General features: G+C 38.2%; 1 protein-coding gene, 13 non-coding genes and 1 pseudogene across 19 annotated transcripts in view; all 15 read left to right on the top strand.

The window, feature by feature from the left end:
• The window catches only part of TEX14 (testis expressed 14, intercellular bridge forming factor), a 532366-nt gene that overhangs the window by 319835 nt on the left and 189968 nt on the right, over positions 1 to 22563 (top strand). The gene's annotated exons all lie outside the window — the stretch shown is intronic.
• On the top strand, positions 917 to 1134 carry LOC142747689 (small nucleolar RNA U3). Its single transcript, XR_012881954.1, has one exon. It is a non-coding gene; the product is annotated as a small nucleolar RNA U3 (small nucleolar RNA).
• LOC142747621 (small nucleolar RNA U3) lies at positions 2479 to 2696 on the top strand. The gene has a single exon (XR_012881894.1). It is a non-coding gene; the product is annotated as a small nucleolar RNA U3 (small nucleolar RNA).
• On the top strand, positions 4050 to 4267 carry LOC142747594 (small nucleolar RNA U3). The gene has a single exon (XR_012881871.1). It is a non-coding gene; the product is annotated as a small nucleolar RNA U3 (small nucleolar RNA).
• On the top strand, positions 5609 to 5826 carry LOC142747620 (small nucleolar RNA U3). The gene has a single exon (XR_012881893.1). It is a non-coding gene; the product is annotated as a small nucleolar RNA U3 (small nucleolar RNA).
• On the top strand, positions 7171 to 7388 carry LOC142747716 (small nucleolar RNA U3). Its single transcript, XR_012881977.1, has one exon. It is a non-coding gene; the product is annotated as a small nucleolar RNA U3 (small nucleolar RNA).
• LOC142747705 (small nucleolar RNA U3) lies at positions 8742 to 8959 on the top strand. The gene has a single exon (XR_012881967.1). It is a non-coding gene; the product is annotated as a small nucleolar RNA U3 (small nucleolar RNA).
• LOC142747696 (small nucleolar RNA U3) lies at positions 10292 to 10509 on the top strand. The gene has a single exon (XR_012881960.1). It is a non-coding gene; the product is annotated as a small nucleolar RNA U3 (small nucleolar RNA).
• On the top strand, positions 11860 to 12077 carry LOC142747766 (small nucleolar RNA U3). Its single transcript, XR_012882021.1, has one exon. It is a non-coding gene; the product is annotated as a small nucleolar RNA U3 (small nucleolar RNA).
• LOC142747787 (small nucleolar RNA U3) lies at positions 13432 to 13628 on the top strand (annotated as a pseudogene).
• LOC142747762 (small nucleolar RNA U3) lies at positions 14989 to 15206 on the top strand. The gene has a single exon (XR_012882017.1). It is a non-coding gene; the product is annotated as a small nucleolar RNA U3 (small nucleolar RNA).
• Positions 16554 to 16771, top strand: LOC142747741 (small nucleolar RNA U3). Its single transcript, XR_012881998.1, has one exon. It is a non-coding gene; the product is annotated as a small nucleolar RNA U3 (small nucleolar RNA).
• LOC142747598 (small nucleolar RNA U3) lies at positions 18113 to 18330 on the top strand. The gene has a single exon (XR_012881875.1). It is a non-coding gene; the product is annotated as a small nucleolar RNA U3 (small nucleolar RNA).
• Positions 19684 to 19901, top strand: LOC142747668 (small nucleolar RNA U3). Its single transcript, XR_012881936.1, has one exon. It is a non-coding gene; the product is annotated as a small nucleolar RNA U3 (small nucleolar RNA).
• On the top strand, positions 21264 to 21481 carry LOC142747679 (small nucleolar RNA U3). Its single transcript, XR_012881945.1, has one exon. It is a non-coding gene; the product is annotated as a small nucleolar RNA U3 (small nucleolar RNA).

Here is a 22563-nt window from a genome sequence, read left to right as displayed (position 1 = left end):
TGACTGGTGCGAGGGCTTATTTTTGTGTCACGAGTTTTTATTGGTACTATTTTTGGTACATGTGAGTTTTTGTTCACTTTTAATTACATCTTTTATTAGAGTTAATGTGGCCCAAAAACAGCGATTATGGCGTTTTGAAATTTCTTTATGGGGTTCACTGTGTGGGTTAAATAATGTTATATTGTAATAGTTTCGACTTTTACGGGCGTGGTGATATCAATTTTGTTTATTTATTTTGGTTTTTTTAAAATTTATTAAAGTTTTTTAAACTTTTACTTTTATTTTTTTGAACACTACTAAAAACTTTATTTTCTTTAGTTTTTTTGTATAAACTCTTTTTATTTAAAGCAGTTGCAAAGAAATACATCAGCAATTACATAAATCGTAAAAAAGGCAGCATTTATGCCTGGCACATTAATACTTTATGACCCCTATGGCCGTTACATATTTCTTAAAGGTACTATCTTGAACACGAAAATTACTTTAGTGGGAGGAGGAGGAGGAGGAGGAGGAGGAGGGACGGAATACATGGCCGTCACTCGGGACACATTCCGGTGATGGCCGTGTATTACCCGGCCCCATAGACTTCTATGGGAGCCGGACGGCCAGGAGAATGGCCGAAAATAGGGCATGTCCCAGTTTTTTGACCACTGGATTTACCGGGCCGTCAAAAAAATCGGTTGTGTGAATAACCCCATTTGGGGTCTATTGTTTTTACTGCGGCCGTGTGACGCCCGTTTTGCGAACGGTCGTCACACGGCCGGGAAAAGCTGTCTAACACTGCAGTCACGGCTCTAACCATTTACAAGGTCTCAATGTTTACAGGAGTCTCTATGTCTCAGGTTGTGTGGATGTCTCTCTAATGTTACACATAGGGTCCTATCCCCCGGAGTGTCGTTCTAGCAAGTCAAGGGTTAAGACTGTACTTTCAGGGATCATTTCTATAGTGTGTAACTGCGGAAATGTGCTCTAAAGTGTCTAAATGCACCAACCACGAGGAAGAGCTGTAGTGATCTCTCCTGAGCGGGAAGTGAGCTCTCAGATCTGCTTCATTGTAGGTTCTGATTGCTGTTGATGACCGTTCTTCTTCTTTTTCACAGAGAGGGTGGAGGGGGAGATCTCAAACTGAGTGGTTGCTTCTCAATCTGTACAGAATAATAGTATGAGATGTAGATTTGCTTTTTATCTCTTGATTCATAGCAGTTTGTCATTCTCTACCATCAAAGAACAATTATCTTTCAAATTCAAGTAAATTGACGGCTTTTTCTTTGTACGAGAATTTTTAATTGTATTGCACTATATAATGTAATGGGAGATGGAAAAAGAATCTTTGTGGTGGTAAAGTTGGAAAAACTGTGATTCGTCAGTTTTTTTTGGCTTTCGTTATTACGGCGTTCACCGTGCAGTAAAAAATTACAACTTAACTTTATTCTGCGGGTTAATATGATTACGGCGATACCAGATTTATAAATTTTTTTTTAATGTTTTACTATTTTTACAAAGAAAATTACGTGCTTTGAGTCACAATATTATGAGAGCCCTAACGTTTTTATTTTTCTTTCGTTTGACTGGTGCGAGGGCTTATTTTTGTGTCACGAGTTTTTATTGGTACTATTTTTGGTACATGTGAGTTTTTGTTCACTTTTAATTACATCTTTTATTAGAGTTAATGTGGCCCAAAAACAGCGATTATGGCGTTTTGAAATTTCTTTATGGGGTTCACTGTGTGGGTTAAATAATGTTATATTGTAATAGTTTCGACTTTTACGGGCGTGGTGATATCAATTTTGTTTATTTATTTTGGTTTTTTTAACATTTATTAAAGTTTTTTAAACTTTTACTTTTATTTTTTTGAACACTACTAAAAACTTTATTTTCTTTAGTTTTTTTGTATAAACTCTTTTTATTTAAAGCAGTTGCAAAGAAATACATCAGCAATTACATAAATCGTAAAAAAGGCAGCATTTATGCCTGGCACATTAATACTTTATGACCCCTATGGCCGTTACATATTTCTTAAAGGTACTATCTTGAACACGAAAATTACTTTAGTGGGAGGAGGAGGAGGAGGAGGAGGAGGGACGGAATACATGGCCGTCACTCGGGACACATTCCGGTGATGGCCGTGTATTACCCGGCCCCATAGACTTCTATGGGAGCCGGACGGCCAGGAGAATGGCCGAAAATAGGGCATGTCCCAGTTTTTTGACCACTGGATTTACCGGGCCGTCAAAAAAATCGGTTGTGTGAATAACCCCATTTGGGGTCTATTGTTTTTACTGCGGCCGTGTGACGCCCGTTTTGCGAACGGTCGTCACACGGCCGGGAAAAGCTGTCTAACACTGCAGTCACGGCTCTAACCATTTACAAGGTCTCAATGTTTACAGGAGTCTCTATGTCTCAGGTTGTGTGGATGTCTCTCTAATGTTACACATAGGGTCCTATCCCCCGGAGTGTCGTTCTAGCAAGTCAAGGGTTAAGACTGTACTTTCAGGGATCATTTCTATAGTGTGTAACTGCGGAAATGTGCTCTAAAGTGTCTAAATGCACCAACCACGAGGAAGAGCTGTAGTGATCTCTCCTGAGCGGGAAGTGAGCTCTCAGATCTGCTTCATTGTAGGTTCTGATTGCTGTTGATGACCGTTCTCCTTCTTTTTCACAGAGAGGGTGGAGGGGGAGATCTCAAACTGAGTGGTTGCTTCTCAATCTGTACAGAATAATAGTATGAGATGTAGATTTGCTTTTTATCTCTTGATTCATAGCAGTTTGTCATTCTCTACCATCAAAGAACAATTATCTTTCAAATTCAAGTAAATTGACGGCTTTTTCTTTGTACGAGAATTTTTAATTGTATTGCACTATATAATGTAATGGGAGATGGAAAAAGAATCTTTGTGGTGGTAAAGTTGGAAAAACTGTGATTCGTCAGTTTTTTTTGGCTTTCGTTATTACGGCGTTCACCGTGCAGTAAAAAATTACAACTTAACTTTATTCTGCGGGTTAATATGATTACGGCGATACCAGATTTATCAATTTTTTTTTAATGTTTTACTATTTTTACAAAGAAAATTACGTGCTTTGAGTCACAATATTATGAGAGCCCTAACGTTTTTATTTTTCTTTCGTTTGACTGGTGCGAGGGCTTATTTTTGTGTCACGAGTTTTTATTGGTACTATTTTTGGTACATGTGAGTTTTTGTTCACTTTTAATTACATCTTTTATTAGAGTTAATGTGGCCCAAAAACAGCGATTATGGCGTTTTGAAATTTCTTTATGGGGTTCACTGTGTGGGTTAAATAATGTTATATTGTAATAGTTTCGACTTTTACGGGCGTGGTGATATCAATTTTGTTTATTTATTTTGGTTTTTTTAAAATTTATTAAAGTTTTTTAAACTTTAACTTTTATTTTTTTGAACACTACTAAAAACTTTATTTTCTTTAGTTTTTTTGTATAAACTCTTTTTATTTAAAGCAGTTGCAAAGAAATACATCAGCAATTACATAAATCGTAAAAAAGGCAGCATTTATGCCTGGCACATTAATACTTTATGACCCCTATGGCCGTTACATATTTCTTAAAGGTACTATCTTGAACACGAAAATTACTTTAGTGGGAGGAGGAGGAGGAGGAGGAGGAGGAGGAGGAGGGACGGAATACATGGCCGTCACTCGGGACACGTTCCGGTGATGGCCGTGTATTACCCGGCCCCATAGACTTCTATGGGAGCCGGACGGCCAGGAGAATGGCCGAAAATAGGGCATGTCCCAGTTTTTTGACCACTGGATTTACCGGGCCGTCAAAAAAATCGGTTGTGTGAATAACCCCATTTGGGGTCTATTGTTTTTACTGCGGCCGTGTGACGCCCGTTTTGCGAACGGTCGTCACACGGCCGGGAAAAGCTGTCTAACACTGCAGTCACGGCTCTAACCATTTACAAGGTCTCAATGTTTACAGGAGTCTCTATGTCTCAGGTTGTGTGGATGTCTCTCTAATGTTACACATAGGGTCCTATCCCCCGGAGTGTCGTTCTAGCAAGTCAAGGGTGAAGACTGTACTTTCAGGGATCATTTCTATAGTGTGTAACTGCAGAAATGTGCTCTAAAGTGTCTAAATGCACCAACCACGAGGAAGAGCTGTAGTGATCTCTCCTGAGCGGGAAGTGAGCTCTCAGATCTGCTTCATTGTAGGTTCTGATTGCTGTTGATGACCGTTCTCCTTCTTTTTCACAGAGAGGGTGGAGGGGGAGATCTCAAACTGAGTGGTTGCTTCTCAATCTGTACAGAATAATAGTATGAGATGTAGATTTGCTTTTTATCTCTTGATTCATAGCAGTTTGTCATTCTCTACCATCAAAGAACAATTATCTTTCAAATTCAAGTAAATTGACGGCTTTTTCTTTGTACGAGAATTTTTAATTGTATTGCACTATATAATGTAATGGGAGATGGAAAAAGAATCTTTGTGGTGGTAAAGTTGGAAAAACTGTGATTCGTCAGTTTTTTTTGGCTTTCGTTATTACGGCGTTCACCGTGCAGTAAAAAATTACAACTTAACTTTATTCTGCGGGTTAATATGATTACGGCGATACCAGATTTATCAATTTTTTTTTAATGTTTTACTATTTTTACAAAGAAAATTACGTGCTTTGAGTCACAATATTATGAGAGCCCTAACGTTTTTATTTTTCTTTCGTTTGACTGGTGCGAGGGCTTATTTTTGTGTCACGAGTTTTTATTGGTACTATTTTTGGTACATGTGAGTTTTTGTTCACTTTTAATTACATCTTTTATTAGAGTTAATGTGGCCCAAAAACAGCGATTATGGCGTTTTGAAATTTCTTTATGGGGTTCACTGTGTGGGTTAAATAATGTTATATTGTAATAGTTTCGACTTTTACGGGCGTGGTGATATCAATTTTGTTTATTTATTTTGTTTTTTTTAAAATTTATTAAAGTTTTTTAAACTTTTACTTTTATTTTTTTGAACACTACTAAAAACTTTATTTTCTTTAGTTTTTTTGTATAAACTCTTTTTATTTAAAGCAGTTGCAAAGAAATACATCAGCAATTACATAAATCGTAAAAAAGGCAGCATTTATGCCTGGCACATTAATACTTTATGACCCCTATGGCCGTTACATATTTCTTAAAGGTACTATCTTGAACACGAAAATTACTTTAGTGGGAGGAGGAGGAGGAGGAGGAGGGACGGAATACATGGCCGTCACTCGGGACACATTCCGGTGATGGCCGTGTATTACCCGGCCCCATAGACTTCTATGGGAGCCGGACGGCCAGGAGAATGGCCGAAAATAGGGCATGTCCCAGTTTTTTGACCACTGGATTTACCGGGCCGTCAAAAAAATCTGTTGTGTGAATAACCCCATTTGGGGTCTATTGTTTTTACTGCGGCCGTGTGACGCCCGTTTTGCGAACGGTCGTCACACGGCCGGGAAAAGCTGTCTAACACTGCAGTCACGGCTCTAACCATTTACAAGGTCTCAATGTTTACAGGAGTCCCTATGTCTCAGGTTGTGTGGATGTCTCTCTAATGTTACACATAGGGTCCTATCCCCCGGAGTGTCGTTCTAGCAAGTCAAGGGTTAAGACTGTACTTTCAGGGATCATTTCTATAGTGTGTAACTGCGGAAATGTGCTCTAAAGTGTCTAAATGCACCAACCACGAGGAAGAGCTGTAGTGATCTCTCCTGAGCGGGAAGTGAGCTCTCAGATCTGCTTCATTGTAGGTTCTGATTGCTGTTGATGACCGTTCTCCTTCTTTTTCACAGAGAGGGTGGAGGGGGAGATCTCAAACTGAGTGGTTGCTTCTCAATCTGTACAGAATAATAGTATGAGATGTAGATTTGCTTTTTATCTCTTGATTCATAGCAGTTTGTCATTCTCTACCATCAAAGAACAATTATCTTTCAAATTCAAGTAAATTGACGGCTTTTTCTTTGTACGAGAATTTTTAATTGTATTGCACTATATAATGTAATGGGAGATGGAAAAAGAATCTTTGTGGTGGTAAAGTTGGAAAAACTGTGATTCGTCAGTTTTTTTTGGCTTTCGTTATTACGGCGTTCACCGTGCAGTAAAAAATTACAACTTAACTTTATTCTGCGGGTTAATATGATTACGGCGATACCAGATTTATAAATTTTTTTTTAATGTTTTACTATTTTTACAAAGAAAATTACGTGCTTTGAGTCACAATATTATGAGAGCCCTAACGTTTTTATTTTTCTTTCGTTTGACTGGTGCGAGGGCTTATTTTTGTGTCACGAGTTTTTATTGGTACTATTTTTGGTACATGTGAGTTTTTGTTCACTTTTAATGACATCTTTTATTAGAGTTAATGTGGCCCAAAAACAGCGATTATGGCGTTTTGAAATTTCTTTATGGGGTTCACTGTGTGGGTTAAATAATGTTATATTGTAATAGTTTCGACTTTTACGGGCGTGGTGATATCAATTTTGTTTATTTATTTTGGTTTTTTTAACATTTATTAAAGTTTTTTAAACTTTTACTTTTATTTTTTTGAACACTACTAAAAACTTTATTTTCTTTAGTTTTTTTGTATAAACTCTTTTTATTTAAAGCAGTTGCAAAGAAATACATCAGCAATTACATAAATCGTAAAAAAGGCAGCATTTATGCCTGGCACATTAATACTTTATGACCCCTATGGCCGTTACATATTTCTTAAAGGTACTATCTTGAACACGAAAATTACTTTAGTGGGAGGAGGAGGAGGAGGAGGAGGAGGGACGGAATACATGGCCGTCACTCGGGACACATTCCGGTGATGGCCGTGTATTACCCGGCCCCATAGACTTCTATGGGAGCCGGACGGCCAGGAGAATGGCCGAAAATAGGGCATGTCCCAGTTTTTTGACCACTGGATTTACCGGGCCGTCAAAAAAATCGGTTGTGTGAATAACCCCATTTGGGGTCTATTGTTTTTACTGCGGCCGTGTGACGCCCGTTTTGCGAACGGTCGTCACACGGCCGGGAAAAGCTGTCTAACACTGCAGTCACGGCTCTAACCATTTACAAGGTCTCAATGTTTACAGGAGTCTCTATGTCTCAGGTTGTGTGGATGTCTCTCTAATGTTACACATAGGGTCCTATCCCCCGGAGTGTCGTTCTAGCAAGTCAAGGGTTAAGACTGTACTTTCAGGGATCATTTCTATAGTGTGTAACTGCGGAAATGTGCTCTAAAGTGTCTAAATGCACCAACCACGAGGAAGAGCTGTAGTGATCTCTCCTGAGTGGGAAGTGAGCTCTCAGATCTGCTTCATTGTAGGTTCTGATTGCTGTTGATGACCGTTCTCCTTCTTTTTCACAGAGAGGGTGGAGGGGGAGATCTCAAACTGAGTGGTTGCTTCTCAATCTGTACAGAATAATAGTATGAGATGTAGATTTGCTTTTTATCTCTTGATTCATAGCAGTTTGTCATTCTCTACCATCAAAGAACAATTATCTTTCAAATTCAAGTAAATTGACGGCTTTTTCTTTGTACGAGAATTTTTAATTGTATTGCACTATATAATGTAATGGGAGATGGAAAAAGAATCTTTGTGGTGGTAAAGTTGGAAAAACTGTGATTCGTCAGTTTTTTTTGGCTTTCGTTATTACGGCGTTCACCGTGCAGTAAAAAATTACAACTTAACTTTATTCTGCGGGTTAATATGATTACGGCGATACCAGATTTATCAATTTTTTTTTAATGTTTTACTATTTTTACAAAGAAAATTACGTGCTTTGAGTCACAATATTATGAGAGCCCTAACGTTTTTATTTTTCTTTCGTTTGACTGGTGCGAGGGCTTATTTTTGTGTCACGAGTTTTTATTGGTACTATTTTTGGTACATGTGAGTTTTTGTTCACTTTTAATGACATCTTTTATTAGAGTTAATGTGGCCCAAAAACAGCGATTATGGCGTTTTGAAATTTCTTTATGGGGTTCACTGTGTGGGTTAAATAATGTTATATTGTAATAGTTTCGACTTTTACGGGCGTGGTGATATCAATTTTGTTTATTTATTTTGGTTTTTTTAAAATTTATTAAAGTTTTTTAAACTTTTACTTTTATTTTTTTGAACACTACTAAAAACTTTATTTTCTTTAGTTTTTTTGTATAAACTCTTTTTATTTAAAGCAGTTGCAAAGAAATACATCAGCAATTACATAAATCGTAAAAAAGGCAGCATTTATGCCTGGCACATTAATACTTTATGACCCCTATGGCCGTTACATATTTCTTAAAGGTACTATCTTGAACACGAAAATTACTTTAGTGGGAGGAGGAGGAGGAGGAGGAGGAGGAGGAGGAGGGACGGAATACATGGCCGTCACTCGGGACACATTCCGGTGATGGCCGTGTATTACCCGGCCCCATAGACTTCTATGGGAGCCGGACGGCCAGGAGAATGGCCGAAAATAGGGCATGTCCCAGTTTTTTGACCACTGGATTTACCGGGCCGTCAAAAAAATCGGTTGTGTGAATAACCCCATTTGGGGTCTATTGTTTTTACTGCGGCCGTGTGACGCCCGTTTTGCGAACGGTCGTCACACGGCCGGGAAAAGCTGTCTAACACTGCAGTCACGGCTCTAACCATTTACAAGGTCTCAATGTTTACAGGAGTCTCTATGTCTCAGGTTGTGTGGATGTCTCTCTAATGTTACACATAGGGTCCTATCCCCCGGAGTGTCGTTCTAGCAAGTCAAGGGTTAAGACTGTACTTTCAGGGATCATTTCTATAGTGTGTAACTGCGGAAATGTGCTCTAAAGTGTCTAAATGCACCAACCACGAGGAAGAGCTGTAGTGATCTCTCCTGAGCGGGAAGTGAGCTCTCAGATCTGCTTCATTGTAGGTTCTGATTGCTGTTGATGACCGTTCTCATTCTTTTTCACAGAGAGGGTGGAGGGGGAGATCTCAAACTGAGTGGTTGCTTCTCAATCTGTACAGAATAATAGTATGAGATGTAGATTTGCTTTTTATCTCTTGATTCATAGCAGTTTGTTATTCTCTACCATCAAAGAACAATTATCTTTCAAATTCAAGTAAATTGACGGCTTTTTCTTTGTACGAGAATTTTTTATTGTATTGCACTATATAATGTAATGGGAGATGGAAAAAGAATCTTTGTGGTGGTAAAGTTGGAAAAACTGTGATTCGTCAGTTTTTTTTGGCTTTCGTTATTACGGCGTTCACCGTGCAGTAAAAAATTACAACTTAACTTTATTCTGCGGGTTAATATGATTACGGCGATACCAGATTTATCAATTTTTTTTTAATGTTTTACTATTTTTACAAAGAAAATTACGTGCTTTGAGTCACAATATTATGAGAGCCCTAACGTTTTTATTTTTCTTTCGTTTGACTGGTGCGAGGGCTTATTTTTGTGTCACGAGTTTTTATTGGTACTATTTTTGGTACATGTGAGTTTTTGTTCACTTTTAATGACATCTTTTATTAGAGTTAATGTGGCCCAAAAACAGCGATTATGGCGTTTTGAAATTTCTTTATGGGGTTCACTGTGTGGGTTAAATAATGTTATATTGTAATAGTTTCGACTTTTACGGGCGTGGTGATATCAATTTTGTTTATTTATTTTGGTTTTTTTAAAATTTATTAAAGTTTTTTAAACTTTTACTTTTATTTTTTTGAACACTACTAAAAACTTTATTTTCTTTAGTTTTTTTGTATAAACTCTTTTTATTTAAAGCAGTTGCAAAGAAATACATCAGCAATTACATAAATCGTAAAAAAGGCAGCATTTATGCCTGGCACATTAATACTTTATGACCCCTATGGCCGTTACATATTTCTTAAAGGTACTATCTTGAACACGAAAATTACTTTAGTGGGAGGAGGAGGAGGGACGGAATACATGGCCGTCACTCGGGACACATTCCGGTGATGGCCGTGTATTACCCGGCCCCATAGACTTCTATGGGAGCCGGACGGCCAGGAGAATGGCCGAAAATAGGGCATGTCCCAGTTTTTTGACCACTGGATTTACCGGGCCGTCAAAAAAATCGGTTGTGTGAATAACCCCATTTGGGGTCTATTGTTTTTACTGCGGCCGTGTGACGCCCGTTTTGCGAACGGTCGTCACACGGCCGGGAAAAGCTGTCTAACACTGCAGTCACGGCTCTAACCATTTACAAGGTCTCAATGTTTACAGGAGTCTCTATGTCTCAGGTTGTGTGGATGTCTCTCTAATGTTACACATAGGGTCCTATCCCCCGGAGTGTCGTTCTAGCAAGTCAAGGGTTAAGACTGTACTTTCAGGAATCATTTCTATAGTGTGTAATTGCGGAAATGTGCTCTAAAGTGTCTAAATGCACCAACCACGAGGAAGAGCTGTAGTGATCTCTCCTGAGCGGGAAGTGAGCTCTCAGATCTGCTTCATTGTAGGTTCTGATTGCTGTTGATGACCGTTCTCCTTCTTTTTCACAGAGAGGGTGGAGGGGGAGATCTCAAACTGAGTGGTTGCTTCTCAATCTGTACAGAATAATAGTATGAGATGTAGATTTGCTTTTTATCTCTTGATTCATAGCAGTTTGTCATTCTCTACCATCAAAGAACAATTATCTTTCAAATTCAAGTAAATTGACGGCTTTTTCTTTGTACGAGAATTTGTAATTGTATTGCACTATATAATGTAATGGGAGATGGAAAAAGAATCTTTGTGGTGGTAAAGTTGGAAAAACTGTGATTCGTCAGTTTTTTTTGGCTTTCGTTATTACGGCGTTCACCGTGCAGTAAAAAATTACAACTTAACTTTATTCTGCGGGTTAATATGATTACGGCGATACCAGATTTATCAATTTTTTTTTAATGTTTTACTATTTTTACAAAGAAAATTACGTGCTTTGAGTCACAATATTATGAGAGCCCTAACGTTTTTATTTTTCTTTCGTTTGACTGGTGCGAGGGCTTATTTTTGTGTCACGAGTTTTTATTGGTACTATTTTTGGTACATGTGAGTTTTTGTTCACTTTTAATTACATCTTTTATTAGAGTTAATGTGGCCCAAAAACAGCGATTATGGCGTTTTGAAATTTCTTTATGGGGTTCACTGTGTGGGTTAAATAATGTTATATTGTAATAGTTTCGACTTTTACGGGCGTGGTGATATCAATTTTGTTTATTTATTTTGGTTTTTTTAAAATTTATTAAAGTTTTTTAAACTTTTACTTTTATTTTTTTGAACACTACTAAAAACTTTATTTTCTTTAGTTTTTTTGTATAAACTCTTTTTATTTAAAGCAGTTGCAAAGAAATACATCAGCAATTACATAAATCGTAAAAAAGGCAGCATTTATGCCTGGCACATTAATACTTTATGACCCCTATGGCCGTTACATATTTCTTAAAGGTACTATCTTGAACACGAAAATTACTTTAGTGGGAGGAGGAGGAGGAGGAGGAGGAGGAGGAGGGACGGAATACATGGCCATCACTCGGGACACATTCCGGTGATGGCCGTGTATTACCCGGCCCCATAGACTTCTATGGGAGCCGGACGGCCAGGAGAATGGCCGAAAATAGGGCATGTCCCAGTTTTTTGACCACTGGATTTACCGGGCCGTCAAAAAAATCGGTTGTGTGAATAACCCCATTTGGGGTCTATTGTTCTTACTGCGGCCGTGTGACGCCCGTTTTGTGAACGGTCGTCACACGGCCGGGAAACCCTGTCTAACACTGCAGTCACGGCTCTAACCATTTACAAGGTCTCAATGTTTACAGGAGTCTCTATGTCTCAGGTTGTGTGGATGTCTCTCTAATGTTACACATAGGGTCCTATCCCCCGGAGTGTCGTTTTAGCAAGTCAAGGGTTAAGACTGTGCTTTCAGGGATCATTTCTATAGTGTGTAACTGTGGAAATGTGCTCTAAAGTGTCTAAATGCACCAACCACGAGGAAGAGCTGTAGTGATCTCTCCTGAGCGGGAAGTGAGCTCTCAGATCTGCTTCATTGTAGGTTCTGATTGCTGTTGATGACCGTTCTCCTTCTTTTTCGCAGAGAGGGTGGAGAGAGAGATTTCAAACTGAGTGGTTGCTTCTCAATCTGTACAGAATAGTAGTATGAGATTTAGATTTGCTTTTTATCTCTTGATTCATAGCAGTTTGTCATTCTCTACCATCAAAGAACAATTATCTTTCAAATTCAAGTAAATTGACGGCGTTTTCTTTGTACGAGAATTTTTAATTGTATTGCACTATATAATGTAATGGGAGATGGAAAAAGAATCTTTGTGGTGGTAAAGTTGGAAAAACTGTGATTCTTCAGTTTTTTTTGGCTTTCGTTTTTACGGCGTTCACCGTGCAGTAAAAAATGACAACTTAACTTTATTCTGCGGGTTAATATGATTACGGCGATACCAGATTTATCAATTTTTTTTTTAATGTTTTACTATTTTTACAAAGAAAATTACGTGCTTTGAGTCACAATATTATGAGAGCCCTAACGTTTTTATTTTTCTTTCGTTTGACTGGTGCGAGGGCTTATTTTTGTGTCACGAGTTTTTATTGGTACTATTTTTGGTACATGTGAGTTTTTGTTCACTTTTAATTACATCTTTTATTAGAGTTAATGTGGCCCAAAAACAGCGATTATGGCGTTTTGAAATTTCTTTATGGGGTTCACTGTGTGGGTTAAATAATGTTATATTGTAATAGTTTCGACTTTTACGGGCGTGGTGATATCAATTTTGTTTATTTATTTTGGTTTTTTTAAAATTTATTAAAGTTTTTTAAACTTTTACTTTTATTTTTTTGAACACTACTAAAAACTTTATTTTCTTTAGTTTTTTTGTATAAACTCTTTTTATTTAAAGCAGTTGCAAAGAAATACATCAGCAATTACATAAATCGTAAAAAAGGCAGCATTTATGCCTGGCACATTAATACTTTATGACCCCTATGGCCGTTACATATTTCTTAAAGGTACTATCTTGAACACGAAAATTACTTTAGTGGGAGGAGGAGGAGGAGGAGGAGGAGGAGGAGGAGCGACGGAATACATGGCCGTCACTCGGGACACATTCCGGTGATGGCCGTGTATTACCCGGCCCCATAGACTTCTATGGGAGCCGGACGGCCAGGAGAATGGCCGAAAATAGGGCATGTCCCAGTTTTTTGACCACTGGATTTACCGGGCCGTCAAAAAAATCGGTTGTGTGAATAACCCCATTTGGGGTCTATTGTTCTTACTGCGGCCGTGTGACGCCCGTTTTGTGAACGGTCGTCACACGGCCGGGAAACCCTGTCTAACACTGCAGTCACGGCTCTAACCATTTACAAGGTCTCAATGTTTACAGGAGTCTCTATGTCTCAGGTTGTGTGGATGTCTCTCTAATGTTACACATAGGGTCCTATCCCCCGGAGTGTCGTTTTAGCAAGTCAAGGGTTAAGACTGTGCTTTCAGGGATCATTTCTATAGTGTGTAACTGTGGAAATGTGCTCTAAAGTGTCTAAATGCACCAACCACGAGGAAGAGCTGTAGTGATCTCTCAGATCTGCTTCATTGTAGGTTCTGATTGCTGTTGATGACTGTTCTCCTTCTTTTTCGCAGAGAGGGTGGAGAGGGAGATTTCAAACTGAGTGGTTGCTTCTCAATCTGTACAGAATAATAGTATGAGATTTAGATTTGCTTTTTATCTCTTGATTCATAGCAGTTTGTCATTCTCTACCATCAAAGAACAATTATCTTTCAAATTCAAGTAAATTGACGGCTTTTTCTTTGTACGAGAATTTTTAATTGTATTGCACTATATAATGTAATGGGAGATGGAAAAAGAATCTTTGTGGTGGTAAAGTTGGAAAAACTGTGATTCTTCAGTTTTTTTTGGCTTTCGTTATTACGGCGTTCACCGTGCAGTAAAAAATGACAACTTAACTTTATTCTGCGGGTTAATATGATTACGGCGATACCAGATTTATCAATTTTTTTTTTAATGTTTTACTATTTTTACAAAGAAAATTACGTGCTTTGAGTCACAATATTATGAGAGCCCTAACGTTTTTATTTTTCTTTCGTTTGACTGGTGCGAGGGCTTATTTTTGTGTCACGAGTTTTTATTGGTACTATTTTTGGTACATGTGAGTTTTTGTTCACTTTTAATTACATCTTTTATTAGAGTTAATGTGGCCCAAAAACAGCGATTATGGCGTTTTGAAATTTCTTTATGGGGTTCACTGTGTGGGTTAAATAATGTTATATTGTAATAGTTTCGACTTTTACGGGCGTGGTGATATCAATTTTGTTTATTTATTTTGTTTTTTTTTAAATTTATTAAAGTTTTTTAAACTTTTACTTTTATTTTTTTGAACACTACTAAAAACTTTATTTTCTTTAGTTTTTTTGTATAAACTCTTTTTATTTAAAGCAGTTGCAAAGAAATACATCAGCAATTACATAAATCGTAAAAAAGGCAGCATTTATGCCTGGCACATTAATACTTTATGACCCCTATGGCCGTTACATATTTCTTAAAGGTACTATCTTGAACACGAAAATTACTTTAGTGGGAGGAGGAGGAGGAGGAGGAGGAGGAGGAGGAGGAGGAGCGACGGAATACATGGCCGTCACTCGGGACACATTCCGGTGATGGCCGTGTATTACCCGGCCCCATAGACTTCTATGGGAGCCGGACGGCCAGGAGAATGGCCGAAAATAGGGCATGTCCCAGTTTTTTGACCACTGGATTTACCGGGCCGTCAAAAAAATCGGTTGTGTGAATAACCCCATTTGGGGTCTATTGTTCTTACTGCGGCCGTGTGACGCCCGTTTTGTGAACGGTCGTCACACGGCCGGGAAACCCTGTCTAACACTGCAGTCACGGCTCTAACCATTTACAAGGTCTCAATGTTTACAGGAGTCTCTATGTCTCAGGTTGTGTGGATGTCTCTCTAATGTTACACATAGGGTCCTATCCCCCGGAGTGTCGTTTTAGCAAGTCAAGGGTTAAGACTGTGCTTTCAGGGATCATTTCTATAGTGTGTAACTGTGGAAATGTGCTCTAAAGTGTCTAAATGCACCAACCGCGAGGAAGAGCTGTAGTGATCTCTCCTGAGCGGGAAGTGAGCTCTCAGATCTGCTTCATTGTAGGTTCTGATTGCTGTTGATGACTGCTCTCCTTCTTTTTCACACAGAGGGTGGAGGGGGAGATCTCAAACTGAGTGGTTGCTTCTCAATCTGTACAGAATAATAGTATGAGATGTAGATTTGCTTTTTATCTCTTGATTCATAGCAGTTTGTCATTCTCTACCATGAAAGAACAATTATCTTTCAAATTCAAGTAAATTGACGGCTTTTTCTTTGTACGAGAATTTTTAATTGTATTGCACTATATAATGTAATGGGAGATGGAAAAAGAATCTTTGTGGTGGTAAAGTTGGAAAAACTGTGATTCGTCAGTTTTTTTTGGCTTTCGTTATTACGGCGTTCACCGTGCAGTAAAAAATTACAACTTAACTTTATTCTGCGGGTTAATATGATTACGGCGATACCAGATTTATCAATTTTTTTTTAATGTTTTACTATTTTTACAAAGAAAATTACGTGCTTTGAGTCACAATATTATGAGAGCCCTAACGTTTTTATTTTTCTTTCGTTTGACTGGTGCGAGGGCTTATTTTTGTGTCACGAGTTTTTATTGGTACTATTTTTGGTACATGTGAGTTTTTGTTCACTTTTAATTACATCTTTTATTAGAGTTAATGTGGCCCAAAAACAGCGATTATGGCGTTTTGAAATTTCTTTATGGGGTTCACTGTGTGGGTTAAATAATGTTATATTGTAATAGTTTCGACTTTTACGGGCGTGGTGATATCAATTTTGTTTATTTATTTTGGTTTTTTTAAAATTTATTAAAGTTTTTTAAACTTTTACTTTTATTTTTTTGAACACTACTAAAAACTTTATTTTCTTTAGTTTTTTTGTATAAACTCTTTTTATTTAAAGCAGTTGCAAAGAAATACATCAGCAATTACATAAATCGTAAAAAAGGCAGCATTTATTCCTGGCACATTAATACTTTATGACCCCTATGGCCGTTACATATTTCTTAAAGGTACTATCTTGAACACGAAAATTACTTTAGTGGGAGGAGGAGGAGGAGGAGGAGGAGGAGGGACGGAATACATGGCCGTCACTCGGGACACATTCCGGTGATGGCCGTGTATTACCCGGCCCCATAGACTTCTATGGGAGCCGGACGGCCAGGAGAATGGCCGAAAATAGGGCATGTCCCAGTTTTTTGACCACTGGATTTACCGGGCCGTCAAAAAAATCGGTTGTGTGAATAACCCCATTTGGGGTCTATTGTTTTTACTGCGGCCGTGTGACGCCCGTTTTGCGAACGGTCGTCACACGGCCGGGAAAAGCTGTCTAACACTGCAGTCACGGCTCTAACCATTTACAAGGTCTCAATGTTTACAGGAGTCTCTATGTCTCAGGTTGTGTGGATGTCTCTCTAATGTTACACATAGGGTCCTATCCCCCGGAGTGTCGTTCTAGCAAGTCAAGGGTTTAGACTGTACTTTCAGGGATCATTTCTATAGTGTGTAACTGCGGAAATGTGCTCTAAAGTGTCTAAATGCACCAACAACGAGGAAGAGCTGTAGTGATCTCTCCTGAGCGGGAAGTGAGCTCTCAGATCTGCTTCATTGTAGGTTCTGATTGCTGTTGATGACCGTTCTCCTTCTTTTTCACAGAGAGGGTGGAGGGGGAGATCTCAAACTGAGTGGTTGCTTCTCAATCTGTACAGAATAATAGTATGAGATGTAGATTTGCTTTTTATCTCTTGATTCATAGCAGTTTGTCATTCTCTACCATCAAAGAACAATTATCTTTCAAATTCAAGTAAATTGACGGCTTTTTCTTTGTACGAGAATTTTTAATTGTATTGCACTATATAATGTAATGGGAGATGGAAAAAGAATCTTTGTGGTGGTAAAGTTGGAAAAACTGTGATTCGTCAGTTTTTTTTGGCTTTCGTTATTACGGCGTTCACCGTGCAGTAAAAAATTACAACTTAACTTTATTCTGCGGGTTAATATGATTACGGCGATACCAGATTTATCAATTTTTTTTTAATGTTTTACTATTTTTACAAAGAAAATTACGTGCTTTGAGTCACAATATTATGAGAGCCCTAACGTTTTTATTTTTCTTTCGTTTGACTGGTGCGAGGGCTTATTTTTGTGTCACGAGTTTTTATTGGTACTATTTTTGGTACATGTGAGTTTTTGTTCACTTTTAATTACATCTTTTATTAGAGTTAATGTGGCCCAAAAACAGCGATTATGGCGTTTTGAAATTTCTTTATGGGGTTCACTGTGTGGGTTAAATAATGTTATATTGTAATAGTTTCGACTTTTACGGGCGTGGTGATATCAATTTTGTTTATTTATTTTGGTTTTTTTAAAATTTATTAAAGTTTTTTAAACTTTTACTTTTATTTTTTTGAACACTACTAAAAACTTTATTTTCTTTAGTTTTTTTGTATAAACTCTTTTTATTTAAAGCAGTTGCAAAGAAATACATCAGCAATTACATAAATCGTAAAAAAGGCAGCATTTATGCCTGGCACATTAATACTTTATGACCCCTATGGCCGTTACATATTTCTTAAAGGTACTATCTTGAACACGAAAATTACTTTAGTGGGAGGAGGAGGAGGAGGAGGAGGGACGGAATACATGGCCGTCACTCGGGACACATTCCGGTGATGGCCGTGTATTACCCGGCCCCATAGACTTCTATGGGAGCCGGACGGCCAGGAGAATGGCCGAAAATAGGGCATGTCCCAGTTTTTTGACCACTGGATTTACCGGGCCGTCAAAAAAATCGGTTGTGTGAATAACCCCATTTGGGGTCTATTGTTTTTACTGCGGCCGTGTGACGCCCGTTTTGCGAACGGTCGTCACACGGCCGGGAAAAGCTGTCTAACACTGCAGTCACGGCTCTAACCATTTACAAGGTCTCAATGTTTACAGGAGTCTCTATGTCTCAGGTTGTGTGGATGTCTCTCTAATGTTACACATAGGGTCCTATCCCCCGGAGTGTCGTTCTAGCAAGTCAAGGGTTAAGACTGTACTTTCAGGGATCATTTCTATAGTGTGTAACTGCGGAAATGTGCTCTAAAGTGTCTAAATGCACCAACCACGAGGAAGAGCTGTAGTGATCTCTCCTGAGCGGGAAGTGAGCTCTCAGATCTGCTTCATTGTAGGTTCTGTTTGCTGTTGATGACCGTTCTCCTTCTTTTTCACAGAGAGGGTGGAGGGGGAGATCTCAAACTGAGTGGTTGCTTCTCAATCTGTACAGAATAATAGTATGAGATGTAGATTTGCTTTTTATCTCTTGATTCATAGCAGTTTATCATTCTCTACCATCAAAGAACAATTATCTTTCAAATTCAAGTAAATTGACGGCTTTTTCTTTGTACGAGAATTTTTAATTGTATTGCACTATATAATGTAATGGGAGATGGAAAAAGAATCTTTGTGGTGGTAAAGTTGGAAAAACTGTGATTCGTCAGTTTTTTTTGGCTTTCGTTATTACGGCGTTCACCGTGCAGTAAAAAATTACAACTTAACTTTATTCTGCGGGTTAATATGATTACGGCGATACCAGATTTATCAATTTTTTTTTAATGTTTTACTATTTTTACAAAGAAAATTACGTGCTTTGAGTCACAATATTATGAGAGCCCTAACGTTTTTATTTTTCTTTCGTTTGACTGGTGCGAGGGCTTATTTTTGTGTCACGAGTTTTTATTGGTACTATTTTTGGTACATGTGAGTTTTTGTTCACTTTTAATTACATCTTTTATTAGAGTTAATGTGGCCCAAAAACAGCGATTATGGCGTTTTGAAATTTCTTCATGGGGTTCACTGTGTGGGTTAAATAATGTTATATTGTAATAGTTTCGACTTTTACGGGCATGGTGATATCAATTTTGTTTATTTATTTTGGTTTTTTTAAAATTTATTAAAGTTTTTTAAACTTTTACTTTTATTTTTTTGAACACTACTAAAAACTTTATTTTCTTTAGTTTTTTTGTATAAACTCTTTTTATTTAAAGCAGTTGCAAAGAAATACATCAGCAATTACATAAATCGTAAAAAAGGCAGCATTTATGCCTGGCACATTAATACTTTATGACCCCTATGGCCGTTACATATTTCTTAAAGGTACTATCTTGAACACGAAAATTACTTTAGTGGGAGGAGGAGGAGGAGGAGGAGGAGGAGGAGGAGGGACGGAATACATGGCCGTCACTCGGGACACATTCCGGTGATGGCCGTGTATTACCCGGCCCCATAGACTTCTATGGGAGCCGGACGGCCAGGAGAATGGCCGAAAATAGGGCATGTCCCAGTTTTTTGACCACTGGATTTACCGGGCCGTCAAAAAAATCGGTTGTGTGAATAACCCCATTTGGGGTCTATTGTTTTTACTGCGGCCGTGTGACGCCCGTTTTGCGAACGGTCGTCACACGGCCGGGAAAAGCTGTCTAACACTGCAGTCACGGCTCTAACCATTTACAAGGTCTCAATGTTTACAGGAGTCTCTATGTCTCAGGTTGTGTGGATGTCTCTCTAATGTTACACATAGGGTCCTATCCCCCGGAGTGTCGTTCTAGCAAGGCAAGGGTTAAGACTGTACTTTCAGGGATCATTTCTATAGTGTGTAACTGCGGAAATGTGCTCTAAAGTGTTTAAATGCACCAACCACGAGGAAGAGCTGTAGTGATCTCTCCTGAGCGGGAAGTGAGCTCTCAGATCTGCTTCATTGTAGGTTCTGATTGCTGTTGATGACCGTTCTCCTTCTTTTTCACAGAGAGGGTGGAGGGGGAGATCTCAAACTGAGTGGTTGCTTCTCAATCTGTACAGAATAATAGTATGAGATGTAGATTTGCTTTTTATCTTTTGATTCATAGCAGTTTGTCATTCTCTACCATCAAAGAACAATTATCTTTCAAATTCAAGTAAATTGACGGCTTTTTCTTTGTACGAGAATTTTTAATTGTATTGCACTATATAATGTAATGGGAGATGGAAAAAGAATCTTTGTGGTGGTAAAGTTGGAAAAACTGTGATTCGTCAGTTTTTTTTGGCTTTCGTTATTACGGCGTTCACCGTGCAGTAAAAAATTACAACTTAACTTTATTCTGCGGGTTAATATGATTACGGCGATACCAGATTTATCAATTTTTTTTTAATGTTTTACTATTTTTACAAAGAAAATTACGTGCTTTGAGTCACAATATTATGAGAGCCCTAACGTTTTTATTTTTCTTTCGTTTGACTGGTGCGAGGGCTTATTTTTGTGTCACGAGTTTTTATTGGTACTATTTTTGGTACATGTGAGTTTTTGTTCACTTTTAATTACATCTTTTATTAGAGTTAATGTGGCCCAAAAACAGCGATTATGGCGTTTTGAAATTTCTTTATGGGGTTCACTGTGTGGGTTAAATAATGTTATATTGTAATAGTTTCGACTTTTACGGGCGTGGTGATATCAATTTTGTTTATTTATTTTGTTTTTTTTTAAATTTATTAAAGTTTTTTAAACTTTTACTTTTATTTTTTTGAACACTACTAAAAACTTTATTTTCTTTAGTTTTTTTGTATAAACTCTTTTTATTTAAAGCAGTTGCAAAGAAATACATCAGCAATTACATAAATCGTAAAAAAGGCAGCATTTATGCCTGGCACATTAATACTTTATGACCCCTATGGCCGTTACATATTTCTTAAAGGTACTATCTTGAACACGAAAATTACTTTAGTGGGAGGAGGAGGAGGAGGAGGAGGAGGAGGAGGAGGAGGAGGAGGGACGGAATACATGGCCGTCACTCGGGACACATTCCGGTGATGGCCGTGTATTACCCGGCCCCATAGACGTCTATGGGAGCCGGACGGCCAGGAGAATGGCCGAAAATAGGGCATGTCCCAGTTTTTTGACCACTGGATTTACCGGGCCGTCAAAAAAATCGGTTGTGTGAATAACCCCATTTGGGGTCTATTGTTTTTACTGCGGCCGTGTGACGCCCGTTTTGCGAACGGTCGTCACACGGCCGGGAAAAGCTGTCTAACACTGCAGTCACGGCTCTAACCATTTACAAGGTCTCAATGTTTACAGGAGTCTCTATGTCTCAGGTTGTGTGGATGTCTCTCTAATGTTACACATAGGGTCCTATCCCCCGGAGTGTCGTTCTAGCAAGTCAAGGGTTAAGACTGTACTTTCAGGGATCATTTCTATAGTGTGCAACTGCGGAAATGTGCTCTAAAGTGTCTAAATGCACCAACCACGAGGAAGAGCTGTAGTGATCTCTCCTGAGCGGGAAGTGAGCTCTCAGATCTGCTTCATTGTAGGTTCTGATTGCTGTTGATGACCGTTCTCCTTCTTTTTCACAGAGAGGGTGGAGGGGGAGATCTCAAACTGAGTGGTTGCTTCTCAATCTGTACAGAATAATAGTATGAGATGTAGATTTGCTTTTTATCTCTTGATTCATAGCAGTTTGTCATTCTCTACCATCAAAGAACAATTATCTTTCAAATTCAAGTAAATTGACGGCTTTTTCTTTGTACGAGAATTTTTAATTGTATTGCACTATATAATGTAATGGGAGACGGAAAAAGAATCTTTGTGGTGGTAAAGTTGGAAAAACTGTGATTCGTCAGTTTTTTTTGGCTTTCGTTATTACGGCGTTCACCGTGCAGTAAAAAATTACAACTTAACTTTATTCTGCGGGTTAATATGATTACGGCGATACCAGATTTATCATTTTTTTTTTAATGTTTTACTATTTTTACAAAGAAAATTACGTGCTTTGAGTCACAATATTATGAGAGCCCTAACGTTTTTATTTTTCTTTCGTTTGACTGGTGCGAGGGCTTATTTTTGTGTCACGAGTTTTTATTGGTACTATTTTTGGTACATGTGAGTTTTTGTTCACTTTTAATTACATCTTTTATTAGAGTTAATGTGGCCCAAAAACAGCGATTATGGCGTTTTGAAATTTCTTTATGGGGTTCACTGTGTGGGTTAAATAATGTTATATTGTAATAGTTTCGACTTTTACGGGCGTGGTGATATCAATTTTGTTTATTTATTTTGTTTTTTTTTTAATTTATTAAAGTTTTTTAAACTTTTACTTTTATTTTTTTGAACACTACTAAAAACTTTATTTTCTTTAGTTTTTTTGTATAAACTCTTTTTATTTAAAGCAGTTGCAAAGAAATACATCAGCAATTACATAAATCGTAAAAAAGGCAGCATTTATGCCTGGCACATTAATACTTTATGACCCCTATGGCCGTTACATATTTCTTAAAGGTACTATCTTGAACACGAAAATTACTTTAGTGGGAGGAGGAGGAAGAGGAGGAGGAGGAGGAGGGACGGAATACATGGCCGTCACTCGGGACACATTCCGGTGATGGCCGTGTATTACCCGGCCCCATAGACTTCTATGGGAGCCGGACGGCCAGGAGAATGGCCGAAAATAGGGCATGTCCCAGTTTTTTGAC

Source organism: Rhinoderma darwinii, chromosome 2, assembly GCF_050947455.1.
Source record: "Rhinoderma darwinii isolate aRhiDar2 chromosome 2, aRhiDar2.hap1, whole genome shotgun sequence".
NCBI classification, from domain to species: domain Eukaryota; kingdom Metazoa; phylum Chordata; class Amphibia; order Anura; family Rhinodermatidae; genus Rhinoderma; species Rhinoderma darwinii.
Note: the sequence above shows the minus strand (reverse complement) of the source record. Positions and strands in the feature narration are given on the sequence as shown.